Genomic DNA, 13,364 nt, shown 5'->3' with positions numbered 1-13,364 from the left:
TGAATAGCTGTTTCCTTCGAGCTTCTTATTAAATAAAACTGTTAGCAATGGGGGACTGGAGAGATGGCTCAGCGGTTAAAAGCACAGAGTGTTCTCCCAGAGGACTGGTGATCAATTATCACCCACATGGCAGCTCCCAACTGTCTGTAATTCCAGTTCCAGGGGTCTGATGCTCTCTACTGGCCTTCATTGGTATCCATGTGCTACATATATACACATGCAGGCAAAACACACATACACATCAAAAACAATTCTTAAAAAATAAAAGGAGCCGGGTGGTAGTGTCCCCGACTTTAATCCCAGCACTCAGGAGGCAGAGGCAGGTAGATCTCTGTGAGTTCCAGGCCAGCCTGGGCTACAGAGTGAGTTCCAGGACAGCCAGAGCTGTAACACAGAGAAATCCTGTCTTGAAAAACCAAATAAAGGGGGCTGGAGAGATGGCTCAGAGGTTAAGAGCACTGACTGCTCTTCCAGAGGTCCTGAGTTCAATTCCCAGCACCCACATGGTGGCTCACACCCATCTGTAATGAGATCTGGTGCTCTCTTCTGGTCTGCAGTCATACATGCTGTATACATAATAAATAGATAAATCTTTAAAAATAAATAAGTAAACAAATAAAAAAAGGAGGTCTGGAGAGATGGTTCGGCAGTTAAGAGTACTGCTATTCCAGAAGACCCAGGTTCAATTCCCACCACCCACATGACAGTTCATCTGTAACTCCAGTTCCAGGACTTCTGACACATTCACACAGACATACATACAGACAAAACATCAATGAATATTAAAAAAAAAAAAAAAAAAAACAAATACAACAAGAACTCAGAAGTACAATTTGCAAGTAACAACCTCCTTCTCATTAGACAAGAATCAGTTAATTCTGTAACTAGAAGCACTTGAGTGGTGGGTGTGTGTGGGGGAACCTGATCTAGTCTCAAGACTTGAACCACAGTCCAATTTAAACCAAAACCAGAAATCTCAGAAAGCCAAAAAAAATGCATACTGAACATTATTACTGTAATAATCAATAATGGTAATGATAGTAAGGATTCAACCACACCTACTTGCTATATACTTGGCTACTTATACAAGCTCTTGAGTTCTGTGGAAGTATAATTCAAAGTTTATCCTTAACTAACCAGAACAAGTTCTAAGTTCCCTCATTTAAAACATGTAATTGAACTGAAATATAAACTACCCTTCATCATGTCTACTTGGAAACCTGCCTACGATAAAGATCAAAGAAATATGAGAAGCCCTACTCCTTTAGCAGACATACATCAACTAAAAACTACTTCATGAATTTAGGTTTGCAGTGTTGGTATCATATAACACAAGGTCCAGAAGAATTAATCTCTTTTTCTCTGATGGTAAACTTGGAATCATGACCCCAAGAGAAGTGAAATATCCAAGAATACTTTTTTTTTTTTTAATGTCTGCTTGCCGACCACAATGGTGCACACCTGTAATCTCAGTTACTAGACGCCTGATGCAAGACAAACGTTTGAGTCCAAGAGTTTGCAACAAGCCTGGGTAACATGGAAAGAGCCAATCTCAAAAGAAAAATAAACAGACACCTGCTTTTGGAAAGAAATGAGCCATTCTGCTGGTGCAGGTTTGTAACCCCAGATACTAGGGAGGTTGAGACAGGAAGAACAGAGTTCAAGACTGTCTCAAAAGTTAAAGAGGGCTGGGGTTGTAGCTCAGTGATAGAGTGCTTACCTAGCATCATAGGGAAGGATTTGGTTCAATCCAGTACAAGGGGTTAAAAACGAGAAAAAACAGAAGCTGACCTCAAGGTACTTTCATTCCCTGACACTTCTACATCTAAACCCCTCATGCCAAGACATCTCATTAACGCAAGAACAACTGACAGAACCAATGGATGACAGTACCGAGTACTAAGCCATGTTTTTCCCCACAGCTTAGTAGAGGGAAAGGTAATGATAGACTATTTAGTGAAAACAACAAAACATTTTGAATTTAGGTCAACCTCTTTTACCAAAATCCAAAAGTTACTTTAAAATGATTATCTACCTACCTACCTAGCTATCTAAGCAACATGAAATTCAGTTTCCATGATGTAAATGTACAATAATGTTCCTGGCTCATTAATCTCTAGAACGGTTTAAAAGCAGAGGCTGCCAAATAGGTTCGCTCACACCCGTAAGCCCAGCACATAAGGCTGAGCCTCCTAGGAAGTGTCAGGCCAGGCTGGGCAGGAATGAGGAGGCCCTGTCTAGAAAGAAGGCAGAGGATGGGTGTAAAATGAAGAGGGCCTTCCCTTTTACACACACACACACACACACACACACACACACACACACACACACACACACACACACCCGACTGAAAAGCTGGGGTAGAGATGGGCAAGAATGTTCTACAAATGCCACTGAGCTTCTGGCAGAGTTGACATGCCCTAACCTGCTTTAAAAATTACTATTCACTGCCTTCATCCCAACCTAATTTTATTCATAGTATTCTTTCGGATAACTCTACCAAAAAAAAAAAAAAATCCCCAGAGCAAATTCTTGTGTATTTATTTCAATATCCTGCCTACTTATATGAGCGGAAGAGTCAAACGGCAGGGGAAAAACGTGACGTGCACAACCTTCATCCAAAACACAGTTCGTCTAATTCTGGGCCTAACCGGTTTGGTTGACTTTAAATGGTTAGAAATGAAAAGACAGACGATCTGCAGGTCACTTGTAAAGAAGAATCTGGCTGCTATCAATGGGAGTTGGTTTTTTTTTTTTTTTTTTTTTTTTTTAAAATCAAAGAGGAAACAAATCTCTCCCACTCTACCTATTCCTATTAAATTAAGATAAAGGATAAGGGAGAACCTCCCATCAAGCCACAACAGCCATTATTCCACACACTTCTGTCTTGGATGACTTGATCTCTAAAGAACTAATCAAAAGGTTGCGTCCACTAAGTTATTTGCGGCAACGTTTTTGTGAGTGAGGAGGGCGCGCGTGTTTCAGACAGCCAAACATGGTGAAAAGCCAACCTCAACCCAAGTTAACCTTAAGAAGCAAATATTCACCTCCTGGCCGAAGATCAAGCAAAAACTATGAGAAGATCCTTAAGTTCTCTTCTTAAGCAGAGGGTCCCGGAGCCCGGCAAAACTTTCTCCTGATGTGGAGAATGAGGAAGAGCTTACAGACGGAACCTACGGGGCTCGCGGCAGGACTCCGGAGCCACAAGGCTGCGGTGAACGCAGCTGGTAAAGGAGGGGACCATCCAGGAACAAACCCGAGCTGTCCGGTGCAGCGCCGCGGCAGAGAAGGGCGAGGGCGGCCGGGCTGGGGGCCGGGCAGAGAGGGGTCCCCGCAGCCCGGCGAGCTTCCTCCCGGCCGAAGCAGAGGAGAGAGCCCGGGCGCAGACAATGAGCCACCGCCCGCAGCCGGAGGCCCGCTCGCAGGTGCCTGCGCCCCGGCCCGCTGGGCCCAGGCCGCGGAGGCGGGAGGAGGGCGGCGGCCCGGCCCGGGCGAGAGAGTCCGCACTTACCAGAGAGGGAAGGAAGGTCTCCGCCCGACCCGGGGCGGGCTGCCGGGCCGACGCGGGCGAGCGCTGCGCTGGGCAGCGGAGAGGCAGGAGGGCAGGGCCGAGGGGAGCGGCTCGGGGCGCGGCCGTCGCTACCGGGGCCGTGAGGCGCGGAGCCCCGCGGGCCAGGGAGGGGAGGGCAGGAGCCTTCGGCAATGGCGACGGCCCGGGCCGGAGGGGAAGCGGAACAACCGCTGCCGCTGCGCGTGGCCACAACCCTGGGGGAGGGCGGTGGCAGGGCGGGGGGCGGGGCCGGGGCACGGACCCGCCCCCCACCCGTGGCGTCACCCCCCGAGGGGCGGGCCCACACAGGGCTGCTGGGAACCGTAGTCCAGTCATTTGCTGGAGAGGGGCGGGCGGGGAGGTCGTTTTGGGATTACAGAAAGCTTGTCCCTCATTTAATTCAGCATTCTGCATTGTCTGCAGTAACGTTTTGCCTACTGAAGATGCTGACGGAGAACATCTGATCCATATATGTTTGTGTATACAGGATCTTTGTTTCTGAGAATTACCCACTCACTACTTAACTTTTTTTAACCTACAAAGTAAACCAGATTATGCTGCTAAATAAGGTCTTCCCTATTTGTAGACAAGTACCTCTGTATTTTATCAACGGAGGAGTTAATCTATGTATTCTTATTCTACAATTATGTCAGTGTCTAATGCCTATAAAAGACACCTTTAGGTACCAGGGATTCAAGGATGGACACACTTTACCTAGTCTTTGTAAAGTTTATAAATAATGAAAACAATAATCAAAGTATTGATATGTTACAAGGGAAAAAACTGAGGGAGATTACTTTGGACAGAGAAGGTGATATTTAAAGTGAAAACAGAAAGAGAGAGCCAGAAACACATAAAGGAAAGGATTACAGGTAGGAAGGAAAAGGAATGCCAAGGTCAGTTAAGAAGACCCACATAGGGTTGGGGATTGAGCTCAGTGGTAGAGCGCTTGTCTAGCAAGCGCAAGGCCCTGGGTTCAGGCCTCAGCTTCATGTAGGGATGGAGAGAAGACTCAGCCATTAAAAGTTAGGCTCACAAACAAAAATATATAAGATCTGTGTAGCTGCAGTTTGGTGCAAGATGGGTATATTACGGTGCACTGGAGTACAACAGATATGATGGAGAAAACCTGCAATTCCAGCACTTGGGGGGCTGAGGTAAGATGAGGAATCTGAGTTTGGGGCTGACTACAAACCAAGACCCCATCTCAAAAAACAAACAAAACCAAGGCAAACAAACCTCACTGCAGACAGGATTGATATGGTAAGAAGTGTGCACTTTACTTCAAGAAGCCATTAAACAATTTTAAGCAGAGGAGTAATGTTACCTGGTTACCCTTTAAGCTCATTAGAGTGTCAGATTCGATGGTGCATGCCTGCAATCCCAGCATTTGGGAGGCTAAAGCAGAAATGTTCAATACCAGCCTGGATCACATATAATAATTCAATTTAAAAAAAAAAAAAAAGAGGAAAGGGGGGCGGAGCAGTGTTAGTTGAAAGCCGGACAAGCCATGGCTCGTCTCCCCAGAGCTGCTCAAGACCAAGCCTACAGGGTATTTAAGCTCTGGTCCATAGACCTGCCATGTGATTCCACCCCCCTCACTTCTGAGGGGCTTGAGAGTCACCTGAGAGAGTGCTTGGCTCATTAACCCTGGACTTTTAATTCGGCTTGATATGGTTTATTGCGTCAGCAGAGAAACCTAGTGCCAAGGATACAAAAATACTTATCAGGCAGCTAGACAGCTAGATAGCTCAGCAGGTAATGAATGGTTCTTATCACCAAGACTAAGCACCTGAGTTGCATTCCCCAGGATCCACACGGTAGAAGAGAACTCTAACCTCCACACTTGTACCCTGCCCCCCCCCCAAAAAAAAGAGAGGGAACTGAACTAGGGAGAGTGAATCCAAGAGGATTCTAGAAAATGCTCTCTGTTTCGAGAAAAACTGCTATGAAGAGCAGAGAAAAAGACTCAAGATAACTTGAAGTGCTTTCACTGTCAAACATATGAGCACTTGCTGGAATGTGACACCCTTGTACAAACATAGGTAAGTTGTCACTAGAGAAGAATGCCCCTCTGGTAGTTCTCCAAACCCCAGGCTCAGCCCCCAAAACAAAGAGAAAAGCAGAGTGAATGAAGCCATGTTAGTTGAGGTTAAAATACCAGCTTTCCTTGAAAATCTCTAGGGTTTTATTGCTACTATGGAGAGGGGAGTGAAGCTATAGACTACCAAAGATAAAGCGACCAGGAAAAAACCCCAAACAAAGAGTTCTCTACCAATGAGCAACTACTAAATTCACACCAGATTTCTTCTGGGCACAGTGACTCACACCTGTGAATCTGAAGGCAGCCTGGGCTATAACATGAGACCCTGTTACAAAGAGGCAATAAGTCTTCTATTTCCCAAGCAACCATGGGTGCCAGTCTGTAACGGAAAAAAAAAAACCTGAAAGTACTGAGGGAAATAACTAAACTTAGAAATGCACATGTAGCTAAATCATCAAACTAAAACAGAAACACTACCAACAGAGATCTAGAAAGACATAACTCATGCCAGGCATAGTGGTGCAAGCTGGAAATCCCAGCACCTGGGAGGTAGAGGAAGGATAAGGGGTTCAGGAGTTACAGTGAGTTGGAGACCAGATGAGCCATATGACACCCAAGGGGGGGATATTAAGGTAAAACAGCAAAGAATAAGATGAGTAACTACAAACTATCACTGCTTAGGTCAATTCTGAAGTGCACACTTGGTGCACAGCATTTACTCTCTTGTAGCTTATCAAATCCTACTTCAGCCACCTGCTAGGAACCTGCTAGGATGTATGTCTGAGGGACATGGATATTGGTCACTTTACTCTAATTCCATTTCCATATAATAGCATTAAACATTTAAGTAGCTTCCCTAGAATAATCCTGAAATTCATTGTATCCCAACTCATTAGAGATGCAAAAGCTCATTCGAATTGCTAAAGCATGTAGCATTCTCCCAAATAGTTAAAATAAGATGCAAATTAACACACATCCCTACCGCCACCCCTAGTTGGGATGAGCTGTCTTTCTGCTTTCTGCATCCAAAAGAACCTAACACAATTCTCTAAGATAAATAAATCATAAAGGTGGAAAAAATACTAGGACGTAATGAACAAGACAGCAGTATCCATTCTCTTGGCTTGAAACAAAAAGGACCACACATGGAATTACAAAACTGACTGAACATATAAAACACCTACTTGTATCTATCAAAGGAAGATAATTTAAGGAGGCCTGCTGTGGGACGGTCTGTATGTCAAATTGCTCTGATTGGTCAATAAATAAAACACTGATTGGCCAGTGGCCAGGCAGGAAGTAGGTGGAGAAGGATAGAGGAGAATTGTGGGAAGCAGAAGCTGAGCAGAGAGACACTGCAGCCGCCATGACCAGCAGCATTGAAGACGCCAGCAAGCACCAGCCAGTGCAAGGTATAGACTTATGGAAATGGATTAATTTAAGCTATAAGAAGAGTTAGCAAGAAGCCTGCCACGGCCATACAGTTTGTAAGCAATATAAGTCTCTGTGTTTACTTGGTTAGGTCTGAGCGGCTGTGGGACTGGGGTGACAAAGATTTGTCCTGACTGTGGGCAAGGCAGGAAAACTCTAGCTACAAATGGCGCCAACGAGAGGGCAAGAGTTTCCACCTAAAACCTGAGAAAAGATTCTAAAACGGAGCTTAAAACAGCTTCCTAATTGTCTCTCTCAAATGAGCAGCAGCTGCCGGTTTGAGTTACTGGCGGGTTCCTGGCGTGTGTGCTCGATCTGCAGTATGGCGGGAATGAGGCCTCTGCAAGTGGCACATTAAGCTGCGTGGTGGATTTAGCTTTTGCTAGTACAAAACAAAAAGAGGTTTCTGGGCTACACGCTGCTTTGATAAGAAGCATAGGCCCACTATTTCTGAAAACTGATGGCTCCCAGAGCTGGCGGAAAACGTACCACTGCCATGTTGGGAAGCTGAAGTGGGCAGAGTCAGCAGCCACAGTGCCGTTTCAGGCTTAAAAGGCTGCAATAGGCCTCAATTAAAAGCAATAGGCTCAAGCTAATATAAAAAATAAGCCACATAAAGATGGCTACCACACAGAGAATCTGGATTATGTTCTCTTTGATATTTGTAACTGAAGAAAAACATTTGATTACAAAAGCTGTTGAGTTATGCCAAAATGTATATTTTAAAGGTACCTTGACTTCAAAATGTGGATGTAAGGATATGTTGCTTTGGAAAGGAGGCTCTGCTTTTGTTTCCACAGAAAGCCAGAGGCTATGGATTTGTTCCAGATTAAGATACATCAGGTTTGACCAGCCAAGACCACCTGAAAGGTCTCTGATGACACCATGGCCCAGATGATCCAACATCCAGAATCGTTTCAAGGCAACTGGCTCAGACGATACGGTCTCACGGACTACTCCATGATCCTAAAATTTTCTTTGTGTCCCCATAAGATACAGCGCCCCCCTCCAGCAGGAAGTAGTAAGAGAAGCTACGCCCAAATTCCCAAATATACCAACCTGACTTTGGAGGTGTGTAAAAGTTAAAACCTTCCTTTAAAGAAAAAAAAAAAGAAAGGGAAGTGCTGTGGGACGGTCTGTATGTCAAATTGCTCTGATTGGTCAATAAATAAAACACTGATTGGCCAGTGGCCAGGCAGGAAGTAGGTGGAGAAGGATAGAGGAAATTGTGGAAGCAGAAGCTGAGCAGAAGACACTGCAGCCGCCGCCATGACCAGCAGCATGTGAAGACGCCAGCAAGCCACCAGCCACGTGGCAAGGTATAGACTTATGGAAATGGATTAATTTAAGCTATAAGAAGAGTTAGCAAGAAGCCTGCCACGGCCATACAGTTTGTAAGCAATATAAGTCTCTGTGTTTACTTGGTTAGGTCTGAGCGGCTGTGGGACTGGCGGGTGACAAAGATTTGTCCTGACTGTGGGCAAGGCAGGAAAACTCTAGCTACAGAGGCCAAACGCAGACATGTGCTTATATCAAATGTAGCATCATTTACTGATCAGGCGATGAGAGTCATATCAAAATCTGTGTTGTCATTCAATGTTTCCGTGTACTTGACACCCATATAAATGAACACAAGACTCGATTATATAATAAGACAATCTTAAACATTAACTTTATACTTAAAGACTGATAAAATTTGGTTCAACTGAAGAAAACAAATATTTTACTTAAATACACACATATATATGCACACACATGCATACTTGCATATACACCTACATTCATGAGCAAACACACACATGCATATCCATATTTAAGGAAAGGTAAAGTTTATTAAATAAAGGTTTTAGAAAGGCTAGAGAGATAGCTCGGCAATTAGAAACACTAGCTGTTCTTCCAGAGGATCTGTTGTCTCCCAGCACCCAAATGGCAGTTCACAACCATCTGTAACTCCAATTTCAGGGGATCTGATGCCTTCATCTGGCCTCCATGGGTACCAAACACATGTGGTACACATACATTCACGCAGGCAAAACACTCAGACATATAAACAAAATAAAATAGAAACAGTTTTAATGCAGTTTGACTCTCCATAGGATAAAGAAGTAAATAGTAGGATCTAGGTTTTTTTTCCCCTAGGGGAGAGCGCGAACGCAGTCCCCCACTACCACAAATTATGCAGTCGAGTTTCCCACATTTGGGGAAATCGCAGGGGTCAGCACATTCGGAGTGCAATGGATAAGCCTCGCCCTGGGAAAACCACCTTCATGATCATGGTATCTCCCCTGCCAGGTAAGTATGGATCTAGGTTTTTATCTGACTAGTTTTCTCTCTGCTTTGTTTTTATCTTTAAATCTTCCTTCCAGAGGCAGGAGAGAGGGCTCAGCAGTTAAAAGCACTGGCTGTTCTTCCAGAGGACCGGAGTTCAATTCCCAGCACCCACATGATGGCCCACAACCATCTATAATAGGATCTGATGCACTCTTTTGTCATGCAGGCATGCATGCAAGTAGAGCACTCACATACATAAATAAATCTTCCTTCCTTTCTTGTGTATTCTCTCTCTCTCTCTCTCTCTCTCTCTCTCTCTCTCTCTCTTTCTCTCTCTTCTCTCTCTCTCTCTCTCTCTCTCTCTCTCTCTCTCTCTCTCTCTCAGGAGTCAGTTCTCTCCTGCCACTTTGGCGATCCTGGGATTCAACTCAGGCAGAGTTAGGCCTGTGCCCAAGTGACTCTACTTACAATCCATCTCACTAGTCCCATGCGCTGCTTCTAAAGAGCTTCAGATTACAAAAGAAATAGTGGTAAGGCCTGGTAAGACTCTAGAGCAGTGGACTCAACCTTCCTAATGCTCTGACCCTCTAATACAGTTCCTCTTCGTTGCTACTTCATAGCTGTAATTTTGCTACTGTTATAAATCCAATGATGTAAATATCTGTGTTTTCTGATGGTCTTTAGGGGTCAAGGCCCATAGGTTGAAAACCACTGCTCTAAGGCTGGGTGTTGATGGTGCATGCCTTTAATCCCAGCACCTGGGAGGCAGAGCCAGGCGGATCTCTGTGAGTTCGAGGCCAGCCTGGTCTACAGAGTGAGATCCAGGACAGGAACCAAAGCTACACAGAGAAACCCTGTCTTGAAAAACCAAAACAAACAAACAAACAAACAAAACAAAACAAAACAAAAACACTGCTCTAGAATGACCAAGACAAAAATGATTTCCCACTCAGAGCAAGCCAGCTTGCAATTCCCTCCATTCACCTACCCCTGTATCTAGAATGACCATCTGCGGACAGGCTCAGCTGCTGCTGAGAACAGTCCAGTCGTCCTGGAGTACCTCACTGCAGAGGTATCAGAAGCTGCAGTCGTCCTGGAGTACCTCACTGCAGAGGTATCAGAAGCGGCAGGAAACGTACCAAAGACTGAAACGTGAGGCCTAGCACCCCACATCACTTGCAACTTGTTACTGGTGGAGATGAGGAACTGGACTCTGATCGAGGCCAGTGGCACCATGGTACACCTTCACAAATCTGTAACCGGGAAGAAAGGGCAACAAAGGAAATGTCTTGGATGCTTGGTAAGTATTATCTCAGGACACTAAATTCTCTCTCTCTTTTTTTTCTTTTTCTTTTCTTTCTTTCTTTTTTTTTTTTTTTTTTTTTTTTTTTTTTTTTTTTTTTTTTTTTAAGGAGGGAGTAGGTTTTGTGTAGTCCAGGCTGACCTTGAATTGGCTATATAGTGAAGGCTAGTCTTGAAAGCCTGATTATCTTTGTCTCCTATTACGTGCTGAGATTACAGGTGGGAGCTATCAACCCCAACACCATTCCCAATCTAAATAGCCTGTTTTTTTTGTTTGTTTGTTTGATTGATTCTTGGGACAGGGTCTCACCAAACACAAACACACAATATAACACAGGATCTCATTAAACACAAACTCACTAAAGAAAAACATAAAACTCTGGCTGTCCTGGAACTCATTATGCAGACCAAGCTGGCCTTTAATTCGTAGAGATTCACCTGCCTTTGCCTCCTAAGTGCTGGAACTAGAGGCATGAGCCACTATGCCTAGCTCTATAAATTCCTGATGGCTGTCCAATGTTGGTAAATCCAGTGGACTCTGTCTCTTCCAAGACACAGTTGTGACTTTTTGTGATTTTATTTGAGCAAGCTGGAAGTTTAATCAGCTTTCCAACCAACCAACCAATGAAATTTCTGCGTTCAATTCTTAAATTCTATTTAAGTATTATTGTGAATTAAAAAAAAGAAACTTACTTTGATTCTGAAAGATCTAATTGAGATGTTTGATTGAATTTACTATTTTTTAAAAACCACTTGTGCTGGGCGGTGGTCGAGTAAGCCTTTAATCCCAACACTCAGGAGGCAGAGGCAGGTGGATCTCTGTGAGTTCGAGGCCAGCCTGGTCTACAGAGTGAGTTCCAGGAAAGGTGAAAAGCTACACAGAGAAACCCTATCTCCAAAACCAAAAAAACAAAACAAAACACTTGATGCATCATGAAGAGTTCTCTGTGTACCTGGCTGTCCTTGAACTCACAGACATCCACCTGTCTCGCTCCAGAGTGCTGCGACTAAAGGAGTGTGCCATCACCACCCAGCAGAAAACACCTGGATTTATTGTGTTATGAAGTATAGTAACAAACATTTGGATGTTTATAACATTATTTCCACTCTAGCAGAAAACTCAATAAATGTCATATCCCACTCAAAAAAAAAAAAAAGTAATCCATCAATGTCACACTATTAATCTCATATTCACATGTAAAAAAGAAAGAAATCACAGTAAGCACTGTTCTCCAGAACCTGGTCAATCCAGCATCCACATGCAGCTGACGCTGTCGTAATTCCAGTTCATACCTACACCCTCAAACAGACATACATGACAAAACACCAATGCACATAAATACAAATTTTAAAAAAAGAAAAGAACCACTATAAAAAATACTTTTCTTTATATCATACACATTATATCAAATATATATCTGCATTTCAAATACATATGAAATACATATATACATGAAAGAGTCTTGCTATGTAGTCCAAACTAACCCTCAAAGTCCTGCTCCTTCTTTTGACTTAGAACCCTAGCACAAAACTACAGTCAGGTGTTACCACACCCAGCCTGGAATTCTTACACAAAAACACAAAACAGGTATGGAACTAGATTGGGTTGAAACTTTATAGATTTCTGGTGGTGGCACATACCTTTAATCCCAGCACTTGCAAGGCAGAGGCAGGGGTAGGAGAAACCAAAATTTAAGAAAAAAAAAAAGTTCTAATTTTCTAACTTTATAGCACTGGGTTGTCTCTTCTAATATTTAAATCCAAATATGACTTCAATAAGAGTTGTTATGACAAATCAAATCATAAGTGTAAAATTATAAAAGATTTATTCTCATAAAAACACTAAAATACTTTGGAAAAGTAAGTAATTATATGTATATAAACACTTAATCATCTCCCATTACTCAATATAAAAATAATCCCAGCCTCTCAAGTGCTGGGATTAAAGGTGTGAACCCACACCCAGTCAACATTCTTACTCTAAAGGGTAGGTGTGTGTGTGTGTGTGTGTGTGTGTGTGTGTGTGTGTGTGTGCGCGTGCGTGCGCGCGCCCATGTCTGTAGAGACTGGAAGTCAATCTTGGGTGGATATTCCCCAGGAGCCATCCACCTAGTACTTTTGTTTTTGCTTTTTGAGCCAAATTTCTTCTCTGGGACCTGGGGCTCACCAATCAGTCTGGGCCGGCGTGGGAATCTCTGCCCTCAGGCCTGAAACGACAAGCATTCATCACAGTGTCTCAAGGGGTGTTGGGGAGTGAACTCAGTCTTCACCGTGCGTGTGAGCACTTCACTGACAACCACCTCCCTTAGCTGTAGTGTGTTTGTTGATTAGCCTGTAGCATTTATGTTCCTATTTTGTTTCCACCAAGTGTAACACGAAATCAAAACTGTTTTAAAAAGAAAATCACATTAAAAAAAAAAAAATCACCTGAAGATTTCTTTTTTTGTAAATACATAAGTTCATAAAACATATTTACTTACTTATTTTTATTTTATGTGCATTGGTGTTCTGCCTGCCTGCATGCATGTCTGTGTGAGGGTGTCAGATCTTGGAATTACAGACAGTTGTGAGCTGCCATGTGGGTGCTGGGAATTGAACCCCGGTCCTCTGGAAGAACAGTCAGTGCTCTTAACTGCTGAGCCATCTCTCCAGCCAAAACATATTTCTTCAAATGACAATCTGAGCCAGAGGTGGTGGCAACATGTGTAATTACAACATTTGAGCGACAAAGGCAGAGGGTCAGGAGTTCCAGATCATTTTCATATA

At 43.6% G+C, this 13,364-nt stretch overlaps 1 protein-coding gene and 1 non-coding gene across 2 annotated transcripts in view; both read right to left on the bottom strand.

Annotated features, from left to right (window-relative positions):
• The window catches only part of Pak2 (p21 (RAC1) activated kinase 2), a 64,038-nt gene extending 60,288 nt beyond the window's left edge, over positions 1–3,750 (bottom strand). Inside the window, exon 1 of the mRNA XM_028894084.2 lies at positions 3,512–3,750. The gene's annotated coding sequence lies outside the window, so the exon portion shown is untranslated. The remainder of the gene's footprint in view (positions 1–3,511) is intronic.
• Positions 3,751–9,161: 5,411 nt separating this feature from the next.
• On the bottom strand, positions 9,162–9,325 carry LOC114710049. The gene has a single exon (XR_003737009.1). It is a non-coding gene; the product is annotated as a U1 spliceosomal RNA (small nuclear RNA).
• Positions 9,326–13,364: the final 4,039 nt, after the last annotated feature.

Source organism: Peromyscus leucopus, chromosome 12 (assembly GCF_004664715.2).
Source record: "Peromyscus leucopus breed LL Stock chromosome 12, UCI_PerLeu_2.1, whole genome shotgun sequence".
Lineage (NCBI taxonomy): Eukaryota > Metazoa > Chordata > Mammalia > Rodentia > Cricetidae > Peromyscus > Peromyscus leucopus.
This window is presented reverse-complemented; position numbering and strand designations above follow the sequence as displayed.